The following is a 20,884-nucleotide window of genomic DNA, read 5'->3' on the forward strand; positions in this document are numbered from 1 at the left end:
TGGCGTGCTTTGCGATGAATCGATTGATCAGTCACTTTAAACCTATGAAAAAGGATCGATAAACAGGGTATTCGTATCGACCACTTTAATAATCGATTCTTTACTATAGATTCAAATGGGGAATTATCGATAATCGATCATTCATGCCTCGCCACTGCGCCGGAGACTTAAACGCAAGGGAAGGAAAGTTGGATTACATTTTGCAAAACGGAACCACTATCTCTGGTTCTTCCATAAAATCACATAATCTATATTGGGAAACTAATGGCATGTATGTTGTTTCTAAAATGGACCAAAAATAGTGGTTCCTTATTGCAAAATGTAATCCAGTAGATTTACATATGTACATTTCGTCAAATAACTTTCAAATTTAGCAAAAAGTTAGAAAACTTGAATGAAAACTCGTCAACCAATTGCCGTCGTCGTCAAAACGACGGGGAAATTTAAAATTTTAGTAAATCGGCGGCGAGCTGAATTTTATTTTTAAAACGGAAACTATATATGGTGTCTAGAAAACTTGGCAATGCTCATTCCCTGATTTTCAGAGGCTCACTCCCTGATGAGGAGTCAAGCTTTCTCCCGTTAAGCCGGGCTTTTCTCGGGGAAAACTCTATGACTCTCTGGAGTTCCAGATATGAATATCACTGGCAATTTTGCAAGTTTGCGACACTGTGTCTCCGTGATTTAAATATATTAAAAATATCGATTTTGGATGAGGCAATTTTGCAAGGTTGGCAACACTAGGTTTCCCCCATTTAAAATCTATTAAAAATGCCGATTTTGGACGAAGCGATTTTGTAAGTTGGCAACACTGTGTTTCCTCCATTTAAATACATAAAAAATATCGATCCTGGAAGAGGCAAGGAGCTGAGTATAGACTATAGAGATAAACAAAGAGATGGACAAAGAGAAAATGGAGCGATCATATTGGTTGAAACGAGTGATTCTTCAAACTATAAAGGGAATGATGGACTGATTAAACGGTCTCTCCCGGGGTTACCGTTAGTTAGTCTTTTACTTAACCTTTTTTGTCCATTGCAACCACCCGTTTCACCCGATAAGATCGCTCCATTCTCTGTTTGTCTCCTCTATCTATAACTTGTCTATCGAATTCTATGATCTCAAAGCTACTGTAGATATAACCTGCTTCATAAATTCTTTGTCTATGTACAAGGTGTTGCTCCCATTTGATATTCTTATCTAACTCGAAACCCTTTTGTTGACAGGTCAGAGTTTTTTGCTTATGGAACTCTTTTGCGGCTTTTCGGTAAGTGAAACTTGAATTTTTTCCGGTTTTTAAGTCGGTGTCATTGGGTTTCTTGCATGAAGCGTCTAATGTTTGTTTTGAGGCAGCGTGTCAAGAAGATTATGCCAAGTTCAGCATTTTCTCCGTAATGTTACATTATGGTGTGAAAACTCGCAGCGGCGTGGTATGCTTTGCGATTTATCGATTGATCTGCCATATGGAAAATGATCGATAAACAGGGTCTTCGTAACGAACACTTCAATAATCGATTCTGTACCACAACTTCAAGGGGGGAAATTTCGATCATTATTTTAGATGGAGTTGAAAGGGAAGAAAGTGTTGAATTACAGCACTGTTTGGCAACGACGAAGGTGCTTTTAATGGTCGAACAAACCAGAAATTTTAACGTGTGATCGCAGTATGTAGTCTCTCTCGGCAGTATTGGAATACTCATAGGGCGTTTCTCTTTAGGTCGGTAGGATTGCGGCAATAGTATCTAATTTACCGATATTGGCCTTCCCTTGAATTAGAATGATTCGAACGGAGAAGAGTTTATTTAGTGGGCGTTTCGAGACATGTGTATGTAAACTCCCGATTATAGAGATCATACCCTCGCAATCTAGGGTGAGTCAGATTCCTCCCAGTCGAGGCATTATATTTTAATGTTATTCCTTAAATATTTATCGCGTTGCAATATTTCCTCGCCGCAGGAAGTAAGAGGGGCCTCCAGCAGGATAGGAGTATGATTTGGACTTCATTTTGCAATTAGAAACTACACTCTCTGGCTCATTCGTAAACACCCTTTTGTGCATAGGGAAACTTAAGGCACATGCATTGTTCCTGAACCGAGGCAGAAATTGTAGTTCCGAGTTGCAGAATGTTGTTCATTTAAAAGCTCTGCGGACTGATTCTTCAAATTAATGTACAAAGCAATAGACAAAGAGAGATGAAGCGATCACATTGGTTGAAACGAGTGGTTGTTGAAGACTATGGGGTAAATGATAGACCAACTATAGGGTCTCTCTTTCGCGAGTTTTCTTCGCAAGATTTTGAAGCGAAAGAATTCTCGCGTTTTTACTAAGGTCCGTTGGTACCTTTACTATCTCACTTTTTTTACTAATTATTGGTAATTTCACGAAGACAGACTGGAAGCTTACCTAAAAACCGGTATTTTTACTGTTCTTTTCAGGTAAGAATACCACTTTTATTGGTAAATCCATTCCGGTAACTTTTCCATTTTATCTCGTAATGCTACCACAGTCGATAAAAAATATTGGCGTTTTTACCAAGGTCCAGTAAAATTACCGAGAAAGTTCAATGATTTTACCGAGACTTCTCGGTAAAATTACCAATTCCATAAATGGTAATTTTACCAAGAACAAATTGGGATCAAATAGAACCCTGAATTCTTGCAATTTTACCCTTTTCTAGTAAAAACACCGTGTCATTTTTTTCAGTTCAGATCTGGCCTTGTATCCCATTCAGGTTTTCCGGCGACCGACGATTATTTTGGACCGATGATACCTTGCAAAAAGTACCTATTATCTTTGTCGAAAAGGACGTAAGTGCCCCGCGGTTTTGATTCTTCATGTTTTGTTCTGCAATTTTAAAACGAAACATTTTTTCTAAAACAATGGCTCGGCGGAGCGGGCGTTACGCCCCCGAATCGAAATCTCATTACGCGCCTCGCGCTGTTGCCGCTGAGTGCTGGAAAAAGCAGCGTTCCCCCAATCAACGCGTTCGAAATATTTACATTCCTTCGCACAAACTAGCAAGCTGGACGGATTCCGCAAACTGGGAAAGAGAAGGGACTGGATTATTTGAGCCGAGATTGAAATAAGTACACAGACTCGATCGATGGCTACGATTGATCGCTTCGTGATTGGTTAATGGTTTCCTCTCGATCGCATCGATCGTCGACGGGCGTTGCCTCGTTCCCCAGCTGGTGGAATAAGTATACTACCTAGTATACCAAGTATACTTTTGAAAATCTCAGATTTACTGGGCCGGGGGGGGGGGGGGGGTTAAAGATACGAGCCGGTACAAAAACTGGTGAACAAAAATGAGATAGGTTAATAGTGAGAAAAAAAGACGCACAAATAAGAAAAATGGAAAATTATATAATTATACAGTGAAGGTAAAAGTAAGAAAAAATTGATGAACTTAATAATCTAGCTTTATAAAAATCGAGAAGGTAGGTTAACGTTTCAAAAACCATACGAATTAGGATGAAGGTAAAAACTATTAGATGCAGTGATTCTTCAATTTTTTTTATAAAAATCAACAATTTTCTTTTCTAGAAACTAAAAAATAAAAGAAATGAGATCTTCTTGAAAGAGCTTGATGCAAAAACGGCTTTTTTTCGCCCCCCCTCTGGAAGTTCTTCCAGACTTTGTCTATTGATTACTCATACTTGAGCGCTTCTTTTCCCAAATTTTCAGACTCCCAAAAAATTTTGGGGGGGAGCTAGGGGGGGTGGAAGTCAAAACCTGTGAACCTCGATATCTCTTGAACAAAGAAAGATATCGAGGTCCGGTTTGGACGAAAAATCGTCTAAAATTGCATACTTTAAGATTCTAAAGGTCGAAATCCCGATATCACATTTTTAAGTCAACATATGTGCTTTTTTCCAGTTTTTAGGTCTAGAAAATTTCTTTTAAACGAAAAATTTACAAAGATCTCAATTTTTTATTTGAACCAAAACCAGTTTTTTAAATTGTTCGTCTTTTTCCGCATCCAACGAGTGGTCCATTAAGCTGGGGAACCAAACGGTTCCGGAGTTATGATCGATTGAAGTTTCCGCTCAACGCGCGCCGACCGATTTTCGCGCGCAAAAAAGTCGGATTTGACTGTTATTAGATCAGATTGAATGTTCAAACTGAGCAAAATGCTTTATTAGGGACTCTTGAGGGTCGCTGAGTTCAGAAATTACCGATACTTCCAAATAATTCACGTTTTTAAAATTACAGCTCCGCAGCGCTATTTTAGAGGCCCACTGAGCGCCGACCGGCCGCTCAGTGGTCCTGTCCGAAGCTGCAATTTTAAAAACGTGAATTTTTTGGAAGTATCGGTAATTTCTGAACTCAGCGACCCTCAAGAGTCCCTAATAAAGCATTTTGCTCAGTTTGAACATTCAATCTGATCTAATAACAGTCAAATCCGACTTTTTTGCGCGCGAAAATCGGTCGGCGCGCGTTGAGCGGAAACTTCAATCGATCATAACTCCGGAACCGTTTGGTTCCCCAGCTTAATGGACCACTCGTTGGATGCGGAAAAAGACGAACAATTTAAAAAACTGGTTTTGGTTCAAATAAAAAATTGAGATCTTTGTAAATTTTTCGTTTAAAAGAAATTTTCTAGACCTAAAAACTGGAAAAAAGCACATATGTTGACTTAAAAATGTGATATCGGGATTTCGACCTTTAGAATCTTAAAGTATGCAATTTTAGACGATTTTTCGTCCAAACCGGACCTCGATATCTTTCTTTGTTCAAGAGATATCGAGGTTCACAGGTTTTGACTTCCACCCCCCCTAGCTCCCCCCCAAAATTTTTTGGGGGTCTGAAAATTTGGGAAAAGAAGCGCTCAAGTATGAGTAATCAATAGACAAAGTCTGAAGAACTTCCAGAGGGGGGGCGAAAAAAGCCGTTTTTGCATCAAGCTCTTTTACGTGAAATGGGTGTAACAAATCCGCATACATTTTCAAGAAAACCCGTCCGTTAGTTCTTTTATAAGAAATGAGAGCTAAATAAAATAAGCGTTTCTTGACTTCCGGGTTTTTTTTACCCTCAAAAACCTTGCGTGTATTTTTTTTTACCCTTGAAATTGTATGTGGATACTTTTGAGTGGGATCCCGTAGGCCTCTCATTTTCCTACCCGTCATCCCTCTCCAGTGGCGTGGCGTGAATTGCGATTTATCGATTGTTATGCCATTTAAACCTATGGTAAAGAATCGATTATCAAGGTGTTCGATGCGAACACCCTGTTTATCGATCCTTTTTCATTGGTTTAAATGGCATAACAATCGATAAATCGCAAAGCACGCCCTGCCGCTGTCCCACTCCCTCGTGCAATAGGGTCGTGCTTCAACCCTCTTAAGATTCTTGCACACATTTATGTCGAAGAAATGAAATGTTTGCCGCCGGCAAGCCTTTATCGACTGTTAGATGTACGTAATTACGCAAGTGTGGTATATCGATTGATCTGCCATTTAAACCTTTAGAAAAGGATCGATAAACTGGGTGTACGCAACGAGCACCTTAATAATCGATTCTTTACCACAGCTTCAAATGGGGAGATATCGATAATCGACCAGGAGAAGCCTCGAGGCATCCCGGGCCGAAGCAACGCAAGAGCAACGACCAATAACAATAATTAATAGGAGGGTTTTATCCGCGGCGAAACGAGAGAACTCCATCTTCTGGGGCCAGGCGAGTTCACTATGTTGCCTGGTCAGCGGGATGATTATTGGAATTGATAGACAAAGCTATAGACAAAGAAGACAAAGGGGAGACAAATAAGAAATAAAAGGGAAAATGGAGCAATCCTGTCAGAGATCCAAGACCGAATCCCTAAATTTTGCTAAAAATCCCTAAATCCCCAGAGTTGCTGAAATATCTCCAAAAAATCCCTAGATTTTGCAAAAAAACCGCCAATTTAACGTGGAATTATGATGTCATTCTTTTTATCGATTTGCAATATTTAAATCTGATTGGCTTGTTTGAATTTTGCCGCTCTCTGAAAGCAGTACCAAGCAGAGCTTAATCAGACCAATAAAATAAAAGGATATTAGTTGAGATTTTTTTTTTTTTTTTTTTTACTATTGAACGCAAGTATTAAGAGAACGCAGGAATCCTGAAACGAAGATATAGAGGGTAATTCAAAGTTCAACCTCTAAACTACTGGACCGTGTTCTATGGGTCCAAACTTTGTGCAATTTTTTCCGAAACAGATTTTGAAGAGGACTACAGCCGGCACAGCCTTTCCAAAAGTTTGGGGAATAAATTGTCTTTCCTGCATCTTGGCAACGGTAATGCACCGAATTTCATGAACACATTAAATTAATGTATCCAGAATTTGATACGCTGAATTCATTAGTGGCATCAGAAAAATCGAAATCACAATTAAAACTGGGTTTCAGGGGAGAGGGGCCTTAGACTTGAAGGCCAGTTACTATGTTCTCAGGCATTTGAAGGTGGTATTTTTTGGACTCGGAAAGCCCAAATTTAACCAGGATTTCGATTTTTCTAATGTCTCCAATGAATTCACCGCATCAGATTTTGGCTGCATTCCAATCTTCATGAAATGTGGTGCTTTACCGTTGCCAAAATGTAGGGAAACCTATTTATTTCTCAGAAGTGTGGAGGGAAGGGCTGTAGTCCTCTTGAAAAGCACTATTGGAAATCATCTCATAGAAGAAAAAAATCTTAGTTTGATCCATAGAGCACGCGCCTGCAGTCCAGGGTTTAACCTTTGATCACCCTCTTCATAAGTTTTCATCGTTCGAACATAGTGTCCGAGCTCTCCAATTGACTGACTCGGCTGTGCCGCGACGGCGCACAGTGTATCGAGTCTGTCAGAGAGGTCGAACATGAAATTGTTGACAAAAACTGCGAATTTTAATGCTCATTTCGTCACATTCTCAATTTTAAGGGGTGCCTCTAAAAGAAAATTTCACGAGGAAACCACTGGAATCACTTTAAAAACCTCAAAATTTTGTATGGACGGAGCTATAAGCGTTTAAAGTTTCCAAATTTTGTCCGAGCTCTCCTATTGACCGAGGCGCACAGTGGATCGAGTCAATAGGAGAAGTCGGACAAGTTTTGGAAACTTTAATTGCCTAGAACGCCGTTTATACAAAGTTTTTGAGGTTCTGAAAGTGGTTCCATTCATTCCCTCGTGAAATCTTCTTCTGAACCAGAGACAAGAGACCCTCCACTGGCCTCCTAGCGACAGGTGGAAGCTTTTACTTTCGGGGTTTCAACAATTCCTTATGGACAACTATTAGGGAGCAACAGTCATCACCCTATTTTCGGCTGTTGACTTACCTACATGGTCGATGATGAGCTTCGGGTGACGTCATGAGCCAAACAAGTTTCCCAAACTTCGGCCATTTTCGGCTTGTTTGCGAAACGAAACTGCCAACACGTTGTTCAACATCAACCATGTAGGTAAGTCAACAGTAGAATGCTGAAGTCCCGAAAGTAAAAGCTTCCACCATGACCAAGATACTAGTGGAGGGTCTCTTGTCTCTGTTCTGAACGCACCCCTTACAATTTGAAATGTGACGAAATAAACCTCAAAATTTGGAGTTTTAGTCAAAATTTCCATGTGCGACCTCACTGATCGACTGGATCCGCTGTGCGGCGCGGCAACGTGGGCGGGGAGTAGGCGAGGAATTAGCGCGTAAGCCGGGAAGTCCGGTAGCAGGGCCCGGAGGGACGTCCGTCGAGCGGGCCGCGATCGGGTCCGAACGGTAGCCGCGGCCTGTCCGTGAATTCCCGCCGCGGAACATAACCTCTCAACGCCCGGACCCGCACGGACAGCGAGCGCATGGTTGCCTCGCTTCGCTGTCCAGTTTGCACCTGGGTAAAAAGGATGTGAGCGTCGTACCCAGGACTAGAGTCCCTTTATACTGAGAGTCAAGACAATTTGAATCCATTTCTGATTGGTTCCCATGTTTTAGGCCTCCACAGCGTCACAAACGGGAATAAAGATTACATTTTCACCGATTGCAAAGATTATAATCTGGAATGAACCAGGGAATTACGGGTTCGGCAAGGAACAAACGGAATGAGAGGAGGAACCAGGAGGAACGGAGAAAGGAATTTGAAAATGGGCCGATCAAAGATTACGAAAAACGTTCAATTTCTGTAATCTTTATTCCCGTTTGTGACATCCACGAGCCGAATTGTCTTGACTCTCAGTATGAAGGGACTCTACCCAGGACCTCCTCGAGAGAAGAGAGAATGCAAGGGGTATGCGAGAGCTTCATTGCAAGAGGAGAAGCTGAAGAAGAAGACGAGAGAAGAAGGAAAAGGAGAAAAATACGATAGACGAAGAATGAGAAAAGGAGAGAAAAGAAGAAGACGACAACTACAACGAGAATAGAATAAGAAGAAGGAGAAGAAAGAAGAAGACGAGGATAGAAGAAGAAGAGCTAAGGAGGAGGAGAGAAAAAGAAGAAGACTAGAATTGAGAAATAAGAATACGAAAATAGAAGAAGAAGCAGAAGACGAAGACAATGGAAGAAGAATGAGAAAAAGACGAGAAAAGAAGAAGACGACGACGACAACAAGAATAGAATGAGAAGAAGAAGAATATGATGATAGAAGAAGAAGAGATATGAGAGTAGGAGAAAAAGAGGAAGACAAGAATTGAAAAATAAGAAGACGAAAATAGAAGAAGAAGAACGTGAAAAAGTAGAGGAAAAATGAGAAACAAGAGAAGAAGAAGAAAGAGATAAAGAAGAGGAACAATGAAAGAAGGGAGATATACTACGTAGGAAGAATAGGAAGAAGAATTTCTTATTTCCTATATTTTCTTCTTTGTGTACCTCTTTGGATTCGGTAGGCGGTGACATGGGTCTGTCTGTCAGTCAGACTGGGATTAATTCGTATCCTGTTATAGCGAATGTTATATTGTTAGTCGTATGATTAGAATGTTCCCTGCGGGAGGATAATTCCCGAGTTGTGCATTAAATATGTCCTTTGGTCGGGCGAGGAATTCGATGGAATAATAAAATGTGAAGCTTCTCAAGGGTACGAAGAAGGGGTGTGTCGAACGCCGTAAGAGTATACGTAGAATAAAAATTACCTGTCTTGAAAATTCGCTTCATCCGTTCGTACTCACGATCGGACTCCAGATACTGAAATGTTGCCAAATTTCCCTCGTTCTCTCTCTCTCTCTCTCTCTCGCTCTCTCCCTCTCTCTCTTCGTGAAATTTTACAGGGTCGAATTCTTAGTCGGTCCGTACATGTCAAGACCTCCTTGGTCAATTTGAAGATCATACCTTTAACTTGCTTCATAGTTTAAGGAGCCACTTCGAATACGGCCGATAGTCCCCTGAATATTTGCTAACGAAATTCGGGAAATTCAAACCACTTTTTACCAAGAAATCTGTCAAAAACTGGGATAGTTCTCTTGTTTTTTCTTTTTTAATTTTTTAATTTTAGAAACATGGTAAAGTCAAGGGATCTTCATTCTTCCGTAGTGAAAAAACCTGCAAATTCATTGAACCACTTCTATCCTTCAATTATATTCAATCTACTGGTCCCGCTCATCATTCATATGTAAACCCCAAAATAAATTAATTAGAGATCAAAGTCTAAATGAGACATAGTTTCCTCCTCTTTGAAGGAAATGAGAAGTCAAATTCGAGGACCAAGAAAGAGAAGAAAAAGAGAACAAAGTACACGAAGAAGAAGAACGGGTGACAAAAGAAGGAGAAGATTGCCTTCTTCTTTCCAAATGAAGAAGACTCAAATTCATCCGCGAGTCATGAAGAAGAAGAGAATAAAGACAATGAGGAAGAAAAGGGAGGAGAATAAGAACACCAGGACCTAGAGCAAGGAGACCATGAAGACTAGAAGGAATGGAGGCAGAAGAACAGGAAGAAGATTCTTCTGTTCCCGTAAGTCCGCAAAACACGTCGGTATTCCAACTGCGAAAGGAGAATGATAATAGGAAGAAAGAGAGGAAAGAGTATTAGGAGCTTTTGGATAAGAAGAAAAAAAGTAAGAAATGGAAGAAGAACATTTTTTTGTATCCATCGAGTTTGCAGAACTTTGAGCGAATCGCGGGCGACTACCGAGCGGCCTCGCGAAACTCGACAGCGGCGCAGACGTATGTACCGGCGAGGAACCTATCAGTTACTTTCGAGAGCTCGCGGGGCCCACCCCTCCGCCCCCCGGGGGCCCTCCCCCTTCGCGGAACCCCCGCTCCGGCGGCTTGGAAATAAACTCGGGAGCTCGGGATGCTATTACCAATATTACATGGATGGAAGGCGGCCATTATTCCGTAACCCGGTGGCTGCTCCCGGACGGGACTCCCACAAACCCGATCCGTCCACGTCGAGAAGCGCACGCATCCGATTAGCTCATGAGCCTCGGGCTCCGGGCGTCCTCGCGGGGTTCGGGGCTCGTCGGGGGAGCGCGGGTTGCCGGGTTCCGCTGCGGACGGATCCGAATCCGATAGCCGGGCCCCCGGGTTCCCGGTTCCCGATCCCCGATCCAGGGAATAATAGGGATCACGCCGCCGAGAGCGGGGAGTTTCGCCGCCGCAACCGCCGCCGCCGCACCGGGCGGGCGGCACCGCAATTAACGTTCTCGCTCCGGCTCCGCCGGGAATCGTCGTTGCCTTGTCGCGCTTCGGAATAGTGTTCCATTCACCAACCTGCAAATTTTTTTTTCATTTTTTTCTCTCCCATCTTTTTTGTCTTCTCCTCCGCCTCTGTAACAACTCTCCTCCTTCTACCATGTCTTCTTCCTTTTTTCTTCCTCCTCCTCTCCTCCTTTTTCTTCTTCATATTTTTCCTCCTTTGCTCGTGTTCTCCTTTTCTTCCTCTTATTCTTCTTCCTTCTCTCCCATTTCCTCTTCTTCTTCTTCTTCTTCCTATTCACTTATATCTTCCCCTTCTCCTGCTCCGCCCTATTTTTCTTCATCCTCTCCCTCTCCTCCTTCTCCTCTTCCTATTCCTCCTGTTTTGTCCTTCTATCCGTTCTCTTCTTCTCCTTCCTCTTGCTCTTCCTCCTCTCCGCTTCCTTTTTCTTTTTCTTCTCCTTTTCTTCCTCCTATTTCTTCCTATTCGCCTTCTTCTTCCTCTGATCCTTCTCCTCCTCCTTCTGCTCCCTCTTCTTTTCCTCCACCATCTTCTCCTTCTTCTCCATCTACTTCTCTTTCCTCTTCTTTCTCACCTTCAGAATGAAACAGAAAACTTCCTCTCTACTTCACACTTCCACTTCTTTCCTCTCTTCTTCATTCACTGTTCAGGGGGTCTACAAGCCCGGAATTTCCGGAAAGTCCGGAAATAGCAGTGATTTTTTAAGGGCGGTCCGAAAGTACTGAAAAAGTGCGGAAATTCTGCAGACAGGTCCGGAATTTTTTTCATTTTTTGTCATTTTTGTCGCAATTTGAGCGAGAAATTGAAATTTATCGAATTTCGTCAATTGGAGGTACTGAAAAAGTACTGAATTTTTCTGTTGAGGAGGTACTAAATTTGTTGGGAATGTACTGAAAAAGTACTGAAGAAATACTGACTTCTGGTCAGTCTGTTTTCGTAGACTACCCTGCCGTTCCATCCTATTGTTTTATTATCATAGTTTTCTCTTTTTTCCTTTTCCTCTTTTCCCCTCTTTGTCTTCCTCTTTTTGTTCTATTACCCTTTCATTCTCTGTAAAAACAAGATCTCAATCAGGATTCTTGTCATTTATATTTAGTCTCACATGTTTTTCCTCTCTCCCTCCTTCTATGTAACTGCTCTTTCTCTACTTTCCTCTCCTTCACTTTCGCTATCATCTTATTTCTATCTTCCAAAACTACCCGAGTCCCTGATTCTCCTAACTTTCGATCAAAAATACCCTCCTAATTTTTTTCAATCAATAAAATAATAGGTTACAATAATAGAAAAACCTATGTGGAATTTTTGTTCAAATGTCGAGGAACATCAGGGGATCTGGAACTTTTTGAAGATGGAAGTAAGATGGCGAAAGCGAAATAGAAGGAGAATAAGTAGTTAAAAAAGAGGAGGAGGAGGAGAAGAAGAAAAAGATTGGAGAGTAAAAATTGAGGATGGGCACGAACAAGAGAATGAAAGGGTAGGAGAAGACAAGGAAGAAGTAGAAGAGAATGGATGAGGAAGAGGAAAGGAGAAGCGAGAAAAATATGACAAAGGACACTGTCTAAAATGTAGGATTGAACTGTGGATCAGGCGTGCAGAGTGTGGTCGATCGCCCGATCCGTGAATCGTGTAAACACACTGTATATTCCCAACAGGCGCTAGCATAGGCAATTTGCACATCAGAACATGTGCACAACTGTGTAATGTTTGAAGTTTACCGACAATGTTGAAGGCGCTACATATGCTGCGCGCGGGCGCCCCCTTATTGACCGCGATACTTCTATTTCGCGGTGTTAGTGACTTAAAGTTATTAGATATATTGCGGCCTTGTTGATGGAAACTCTGCTGATTCGATATGAATTGATCAATTACTCTACTTATACTAATTTTTGTGTAAATTACTGCCGCTGCGCAATTTTTTTTTTTTTTTTTTTTTTTTTTTTTTAAAATTACGCTTGCTGAAATTACACCGACTGCGCTGTGTAATGGTATGCTGGACTGCGGCGACACTTGGTGGTTTGTTATTAATGAAATCCTGAAGAACTTTCTGCACTCCCGATGTGAATGGATTTGTTAGGGTTTCAAGACGGACTTGCTCAGATCCTCTGACAAGAAGCCGTTTACGTGACGGTGATGCTATTAAAATAAAAGGCTCTGCCGTGCAAGAATGCGCTCCCGAAAGCCGAAAACCCATAAATTTGTCATCAAACTCTTCCGGAGATCCGAATCTGAGCTTTTACATCAATCTCCGAGCCACTCACGAGGACGTCGCACGCTAGCACACCCTTGCCAGATCTCACGGAAAAATTACTATTCTTCTCGTATACTGCTCCCGACAGCGCACCGAACAACAAGTCCGTTTTAAAATTTCTCATTTACGTACTTGTTTAAGAAACACATTTTCACGGGGTAGTAAAGTCTGGCTTTAAGGAATTTTAGAAAGCAACTTTAGCATTCTCGATTCCAGTGAAGATGTGTTTTCGGTTTCATTCTGAAAAAGAGAAAGAAGAAGAAGGAGAAGGCAAAGCAGAAGAAGGAAGAAGAAGAAGAAACGACAAGAAAAAGAAGACAAGAACAAGGCAAGAAGAAGGAGGAGGAGAACGAAGGAGGAAGAAGGGGGAAGATGAGGCGGAGAGGAAGAACAAAAGGAAGGAGAAAAGGATAATGAAGAAGACGGATGAAACGGTACAAGAAGGAGGAGAGAGCAAAAGGATGATGATGAAGAAGAAGAAAACCAGAAGAGCAAAGAAAAGAAGAAGAACAAGAAGAAAGAGAAATAGAAGAACAACAGCAAGGAGGTGAAGAAGAACTACAAGGACGGAGGGAAGGTAAAGAACAACGAGAAGAAGAGAAACAATATCAAGGAACAAAAAGTTTTGGGGGATGGTTAAAGAACATTTTTAAGTAATTTTAGTAAACAACTTCGGCATTCTTGGCTCAGGTGAACCTTTTTTAAATGTTCAAAAAAGTAATTTTCGTGCGATGTCTTAAAAATAAAACCTAATACATCTGAAACATGTTTATTAAAGAATGAAACCTGAACAATGTACTTAGTCGATTTATCAGGAGACGACATTCGGCAAACGCGATTTGATCCCCCTTTCCCCTCTATTACACTGCATGGGGGGAGGGGGGTGGCTTTATACAACTGCCCCCCCTCCCCCGTTACAATATTCAAAACACGGTCGAGCAAACAATACGCTCATACCGCCTTTCGACACTGAAGGAAAGTAAAGTCAAGTGGCGGAAAAAATCATACCACTATCTCTAGTAGCGTTGACCGTATGAAAAGAATGAAAGTGACGTAAAGGAAATAATTTGTAAATTTCAGGCAAAAACTAGTATAATATACGAATTGGGATTCCTTTCTACTTTTTCCATGTATTCTTTTCTTTTTTTACTAGTGATAATATTACTTCTCTTTCTCATTCCTTCTTCTAGTCAATTTCAACGCGAAAGCACCTTTTCTCACTTATGTACCTACGATGAAAGTGCATTTTTAACTTTCAAGGAAGTAAAGAAGGAGAGAGAGAGAAGAGAGAAATAGCCAAAAATAAAACTATGAAGAGGGATGGAAGAAGAGGGAAGTATGAGGAGCATGAAAATCTGAGAAAAATAAGAAGAAATGGGAGAATTAGGAAGAGAAGGAAATAAAGGAGAAGAAAGAGAAGAAAAAGGAGGAGACAGAGATAATAAGAAAAGAAAGAAGAAGGGAGGAAAGAAGAAGAAGGAGGGAGGAAAGAAGATGAAGGAAATTTAGAGAATGATAATAATTGATAAGAAAAAGTTCTAAAGTGGACGATCGCATTTTTATTACTTTTCGTCCGGGAAATGGCAATTGCTGCCCACGGAGCGGCGAACTATTTTAACTCCCCGTTTTTCCGCTCGATAAGGCCGGCGGAAAGACCGACGTTTTTAATTGACAAGAACAATATTCATAAAAAAAAGAAAGCAGAATAAACAGATTACATCGGGAATAACGAGAAGTTAAACATTAAAAAGATATTAGATAAATGAACGCTAGTCGGCGGCACTGGCACCCCTTTCCCCTCACCGGGGGGGGGGGGGCAAACGGGAGGGGGGGCGGCATAAAAAATTATAAAAATGGCCGAGTTTTATCGGCGTTCGGGATTCAATTATTCAGTTAGAACGGACGAGTCGTGTCTGTTTTTTAAGTTGGTATCGATTTCCGCCGTCCGTAGGAAATGCCGCAAGTTGCCCCCCCCCCCCCCTCCCCCTCGAGTTTGCCCTCCTCCGGGGTCCGTTAAGCTCGGTGTACGCAGTACGCGATACGATCTCCTTTCGCTTCCGGACGTCTCAGAGGAATCAGGGGCGCAGCGAGGAACGGCCCAGTGGCAACTTCAAGGGCGAAATGAAGAGTTCCTCCTCACCAAAAATAGCTGAAAAATCACGATGAGCGCATTGAGAAAGTCTGAAATACACTCCTAGCTTCTTAGTTTCCGTAAGAATTGCGTTTCTTTTAATCTCCCCCCCCCCCCCCTCAAAAATGATACAACGGCGCTGGTGAACGTCTCGCAACTTGCACTCCAACATGGCCGACGCCGCGCCAACCCGCCGAAACACACGCGACGAGATGGGCTTTTATCAACCGGCGAGTTCGTATTTACATTTTCCTCGAGTCGACGAAGACTATGCTGCCGTGCTCAGGAAGAACGCCGTATGAGCCTTCAGGCGTTGCCAAATTTCCTCTCAGAAAATGTTTATCGTTGAAGAAAGTTGTGAGTATTTCTAATTAAAATTCTTACTAATTCCAGATCAAATTACGGACAAGATCCTCTGGAAATTTGGAAGGAAAATATTTACAATTTTCCCCGAAAATTCGTGATTTGTCACAGAAATTTTGGCAACGTCTGAATGCTCATACGGCGTTCTGCCTTAGCACGGCAGTATGGCGCTTCCTTACGATCCGTCCGTGGAAGCGTCAGCCATGTTGATTATTGCGTAGCATCCTAGTGCGCAAGGGTTGGATGGAACGACTCCTCCTACGAAATGCTCAGCTGTGCCGTAGTATTGTTTTTGAAGCGGGAAGCTTAAAAAGTCGCACATTTCTTACGGTGAATGTAAAGCACCCTAGTAGAGAGACGCTACTTGGATTACATTTTGCAAAAAGGAACCAGGAGCATTGCAATGCTGCCAAAATTGTGCAACTTCTTTTGTCTGGGAAGAATAACCTGATTATCTATTCACAGTTTCTATTTTACTCGCTAAGAAGTGTAAATTTAAGACAAAAAGTATCAGGTAAATTTAAGATTTTTTCATGGTTTCAGTAATTTAATCGCAAAGGATGAAGTTGCACAATCTTAGCACCATTGCAATGCTTCTGGTTCCTTTTAGCAAAATGCAATCCACTTGTGGAACCGTACCCTAAAACGGAATGTACCTAGGTAGAGTCCCTTTATACTGAGAGTCAAGACAATTGGGCTCATGGATGTCACAAACGGGAATAAAGATTACAGAAATTGAACGTTTTTCGTAATCTTTGATCGGCCCATTCTCAAATGCCTTTCTCCGTTCCTCCTCTCATTCCGTTTGTTCCTTGCCGACCCCGTAATTCCCTGGTCTATTCCAGATTACAATCTTTGCAATTGGTGAAAATGTAATCTTTATTCCCGTTTGTGACACTGTGGAGGCCTAAAATACGGGAACCAATCAGAAATGGATTCAAATTGTCTTGACTCTCAGTATAAAGGGACTCTAGACTTAGGATGCGAGTCTGAAGTGTCACGAGGTGGTGGAGGAGTTGCGGAGACCGGGGGGGGGGGGGGGGGAGCGCGAAACTTAGTTACGTCGAACGATGATGATGACAATGACGATGAGGTGGTCGGTGGCGCCGCTCTTGTCCGTGTATGTGTGTAATGTGTATCGGTGTGTAAGTGTGTGCGTGTGTGTGGCTGAGCAATTTAAATTAGCATGAAAACTACATTTTCCCTGTATGCGCCCTTCCCCCGTCCCTCCAGCCGACTTCGCGCTCTCGCAGGGGTTGTCGCTGACGACGAGGTTACGGGTGGCGATGCAAAGTCTCGTGAAATTTTGACAACATTTTGGACACTAAGTAACTACTATTTCTGATTCATATATAAAGCAACCTATCTGCAAGGGGGGAACTAATGGCACAGATGCTGTTTCTCTAAGGAGCCGTGCGCGTGCGGGCGGATTATCGAAACTGATAGACAAAGCGATTTACAAAAAAGACAAAGAAAATGGAGCGATCCTATTGGTTGAAACGGGCGGTTGTCATTAACTGAGGGGAATGATGGACTAAGGTGTAGGGTCTTTCATTAAGTCTATTCCTTACCTCCTTTTTTCGTTGCAACCACCCGCTTCCACCAATAGGTTTGCTCCCTTTCACCTGTGTTTTCTTTGTCTAATGCTTCGTCTATCCATTTTAATAACACCGCACAACAAATTTCGGGTTTTGCCTTGTCCTTCGAACCAAATAATTTTTTTCGATGTCTAGGTGCCCATATTAACTTCAGGAAAATTGTCTGGTGCTCAGGGCGCCGCCATTTTGAATTTTCAAAAATTGAAATCACGATCAGATTTTTGTAAATATCTCCTCAACGGTTAATGCTACGAAAACAACCAACAAATCAGCAGGAAGAACATACAATTTCCCACCGAAATCATCCACCCTTGTTTTTTTGTTTTTTTCGTAGGATTATCCGTTGAGGAGATGTTTGCAAAAATCTGATCTTGGGTTTTCTCAATTTTTGAAAATTCAAAATGGCGGCGCCCTGAGCACCAGGCAATTTTCCTGAAGTTGAGATGGGCATTTTCGGACTTCTTTGGCACCTAGGAATCGAAAAAAATTGGTTTGGTTCGAAGGACAGAACCCATGTAGAGCGGTGTAATCAGCCTGCAGAATTACTTGAAAGAAACTTGATTTTCTGATTCCTCCATAAAACCGCCCATCCGTGCGAGAAAACTGAAGGCAATGCGTCATTTTAGTCTCCACGGTTCGAGTTCGTGATCACAACCCTCGTAAACCTCTCATGTAGACTCCAATCCGTGCCGCCTTCCGCATATAAGGATCGAGCATACGATACGAGAGCTTTTCATAGGGAAACAGCGTATCTGAATGCGTTTTAAACTGAACATTCGTTGTTCTTGCGCGTGATGTTTCAAAGCGCGGCAATTGACACAAAAATAACTCCCTGATCGTGGCGCGCATGATGCATACCCACAAGGCGTTTTAAGGAAGGCACTTACCAGTCGCCCCCACTTTGAAGCCTTGTTGCCGCATCGTGAAGGTCTCTTATTATACGGACGTTTTCACGTGAAGAGGAACCAATGGCGAGGCCTGAATGATCGATTATCGACATTTTTCCATTTGAAGCTATGGTGAGGAATCGATTGTGAAGGTGTTCGTTGTGAACACCCTGTTTTTCGATCCTTTTCCATAGGTTTTAATGGCAGATCAGCCGATTTATCGCAAAGCACGCCTCGCCACTGAAAGGAACTGTAGTTTGATCAAAAGGAAATATGAATGTATTTCTACCACACTTAATTATGTGTATTATGGCGTGAGCCTTGTTATGCATACATTCTTATGGGTCTCAGGGCTCATGTCTTAATGTTATAGTTCTGTTAGGCAGGAACACGTCCATATGAGCTTAGGATTCCATATGAGCCGTACGAGCCTGGAGCATACTTCCTCTTGATTTTGTTTATTCTTACATTTTATTTTGTGTGTATTTTATTTTTATTTTTTTTTAAACCATCGATATGTCTTTTTGATTCAGTTGGTTTTTTAGGAGGGTGCCTCCGGAGGTTTTCATGGTCGAAAGGGTCAGAAACCCGGAAGAAACCGAAGGATTTTTGAACAAGTGAGAAACTCAGGGTGATGTAAAAAATTGTAGCATCGTGTTGTCTCTCATGAGTCAAGTTTTGATTTTTCCTCCGTTTCCTTTCTGAAAAAAGCGGGGAAATTTAGTTTAAGTCAATGAGAACTGTTTCTCTATCTCTCAAACCTCCCCTCTCTTTCAGCCCCTTTTCCCTCTATGACTTTATAGATCATTATTTTGATTCGCGGACTATCTCTTTCTGTTGATATCGATTCAAAATCGACCTACAAATGAAATTAAAATCTTATCCTCAAATGGATTGGATTACCCAACAAGAAACTACTTTTCCATGCTACTGCGTGGAAGCACCTTTTAATTTGCGAAAGTTAATGAAGCATACATATGTTTCAAATAAATTAGCCACATATATTATGTTCCTTTTAGCGTGATACCGCTGGAATTACCAACTTGCATTGAAATGCTCTTAGTGGATGGAAACTCTATCTTCATTAAGTGACGATTCTCGTCCATTAAGGACTTCATTTTCCTTCCATTTAAAGTCATTGAAAATGATCGATTTTAAGTGAGGCAACCTGTTCGTACACATATCGATAGTTTTGCTGGATTTCAAGCGGTCGAAGCCCAGTGGTGACTCTCGATGGTCGGGAACACTGTTTTTTTTTTTTTATTTAATTGCATCGTAATTAATCGATTCTAAGTGAGGCTGAGGCAGTCTGTCTGCTTCGATATATATATATCGATTGTTTTACATACGTTTAAATAGGTGAAACACAGTAGCGAATCCCACATCAGGGTGGCCATAGAGTCCGCAGGACTTATTCCTCCATTTAAATTAATTGCAAATTATGGATTTTAGGAGGGTCAACCTGCTTCGATGTACAAAATCTCATTTCAATGGACGAAGTGATAATATGGCAGCAACTTGGGAGATTCGATATTGACCCTCAGTTTAGTGACGCTAGTTCTCATTTTCGGCACCAAGAGCTGCGGATCTCTGCCTCTCGGCAAGAGCGGTTGCTGCAGAAGGTTTTGAAGGCGCTTTATACTTCGCGCATGGTTAAAGACGTTTTTGACTCTTCCGTGGAGTTTTTAAGGATGAGTACACGGTAGAAGATCCACATAATCTCTTCCTATTAATTGAGCAGTGACCCAATATCGTGCGAACATCTCATTTTTCTCAAGGAAAGCTATTAATCCTTGATTTTTAAATTGTTCAGGCATTTTTGATCAAATACCGGATAAAGTCTGTGAAAAATTGGAAGAGAAATGTTCACAAGCATCTGAAAAAACCCCGTATTTTCTCAGGGGATTTGGCAACTTTTAGTTTAAGATACGCTCTTCTTTTTTTAGCAAGGCTGCGGTGTCGTAAGGGGTCGCAAAGGGACTGAATGTGATTCTCTTTTCTTTTTTAGCAAGAAATCGAGGAGGTTGCTTTTTTCCCGGATAACGCCCTGAAAGGCGAATTAAGAGGAAGAAGGCTTTTAAGGAGAATCAAACTTATTTTGAGTAAATATTGGAACTGAGTAAATACTGTCGTAACCTCGGATTTTGTGGTAAAGAGCAGCCTCATAGTTCTGAAACTGGATTTGCGCAAAGAAGATCACTTGAATATTAAGAAGAAGAAAAACATAGTTTGGTGTTTTAGATCACCAACCTGTGTTTCATGATATTCTAGGAACTTTTCTCTAGCACAGCATACCCTTTGACACACTTAATTATGGTAAATTGTTTTTCTCTGAATTTTGTCAACGGTTATGGACTAAAACTCATAAAAAATGCTCAGTCTAAATAATCTTTAGTGCTGCATCATCCTTTGCTGCAGAAATATTAATATCCCAAGTTGAAGAGGGATTTTGGGGGTCTTTCCCCCGGTTTTTTCCTTTGGAAAATCCAAGACCCCCAAACACTCTATTCAACTTGAGACATCGATATTTTTGAGGCCATAAATAAGTTCTGCGCTAAAACTATGGGGTCACTTGATATGAGTTTTGGTCCATCACCGTTCCCACATTTCAGTATAAACGATAATTCCCTCAAAAAATTGGAGGGAGCGTTGTCCCCTCGGGAAGCACTTTTGGAAAAAATACCTTAGTAGAAAAAAATGTTTTACTGTCACCCTAAGAACACGCTTTTGCAGTATATGACGGTTCAAATAGGGGGGGGGGGGGGGATCACGTAGTCCATACAAGAAAAAAGTCCCATTTTAACCCATTGAACACGCTCCCGTAGTCTGGCGGTTTAACTGCGAGTCAGGTTCACCCTGTTGAAAAGATTAGAACACAGCAGCTATATGGAGAGAGAATGGACTTGTCGATAATTTTAGAGAATAAGTCATGGAAGTTTTAGGACCGAAAAGGGTCGCCAACCTTTGTATCCAAATCGTCCAGACCAATTCCTTATTACAATCGTTACGACTTGTTCGTAAGGTACATATTTTACTCGGTTCTTGCATAAATCTACTCATTTACTCTGAAA

General features: G+C 41.6%; 1 protein-coding gene across 1 annotated transcript in view; it reads left to right on the forward strand.

Moving 5' to 3' along the window:
* bab1 (bric a brac 1) overlaps positions 1 to 20,884 on the forward strand; it is a 423,053-nt gene that overhangs the window by 18,395 nt on the left and 383,774 nt on the right. The window contains exon 3 of the mRNA XM_019043711.2: positions 1,227 to 1,267. The gene's annotated coding sequence lies outside the window, so the exon portion shown is untranslated. The remainder of the gene's footprint in view (positions 1 to 1,226; positions 1,268 to 20,884) is intronic.

Source organism: Bemisia tabaci, chromosome 10, assembly GCF_918797505.1.
Source record: "Bemisia tabaci chromosome 10, PGI_BMITA_v3".
Lineage (NCBI taxonomy): Eukaryota > Metazoa > Arthropoda > Insecta > Hemiptera > Aleyrodidae > Bemisia > Bemisia tabaci.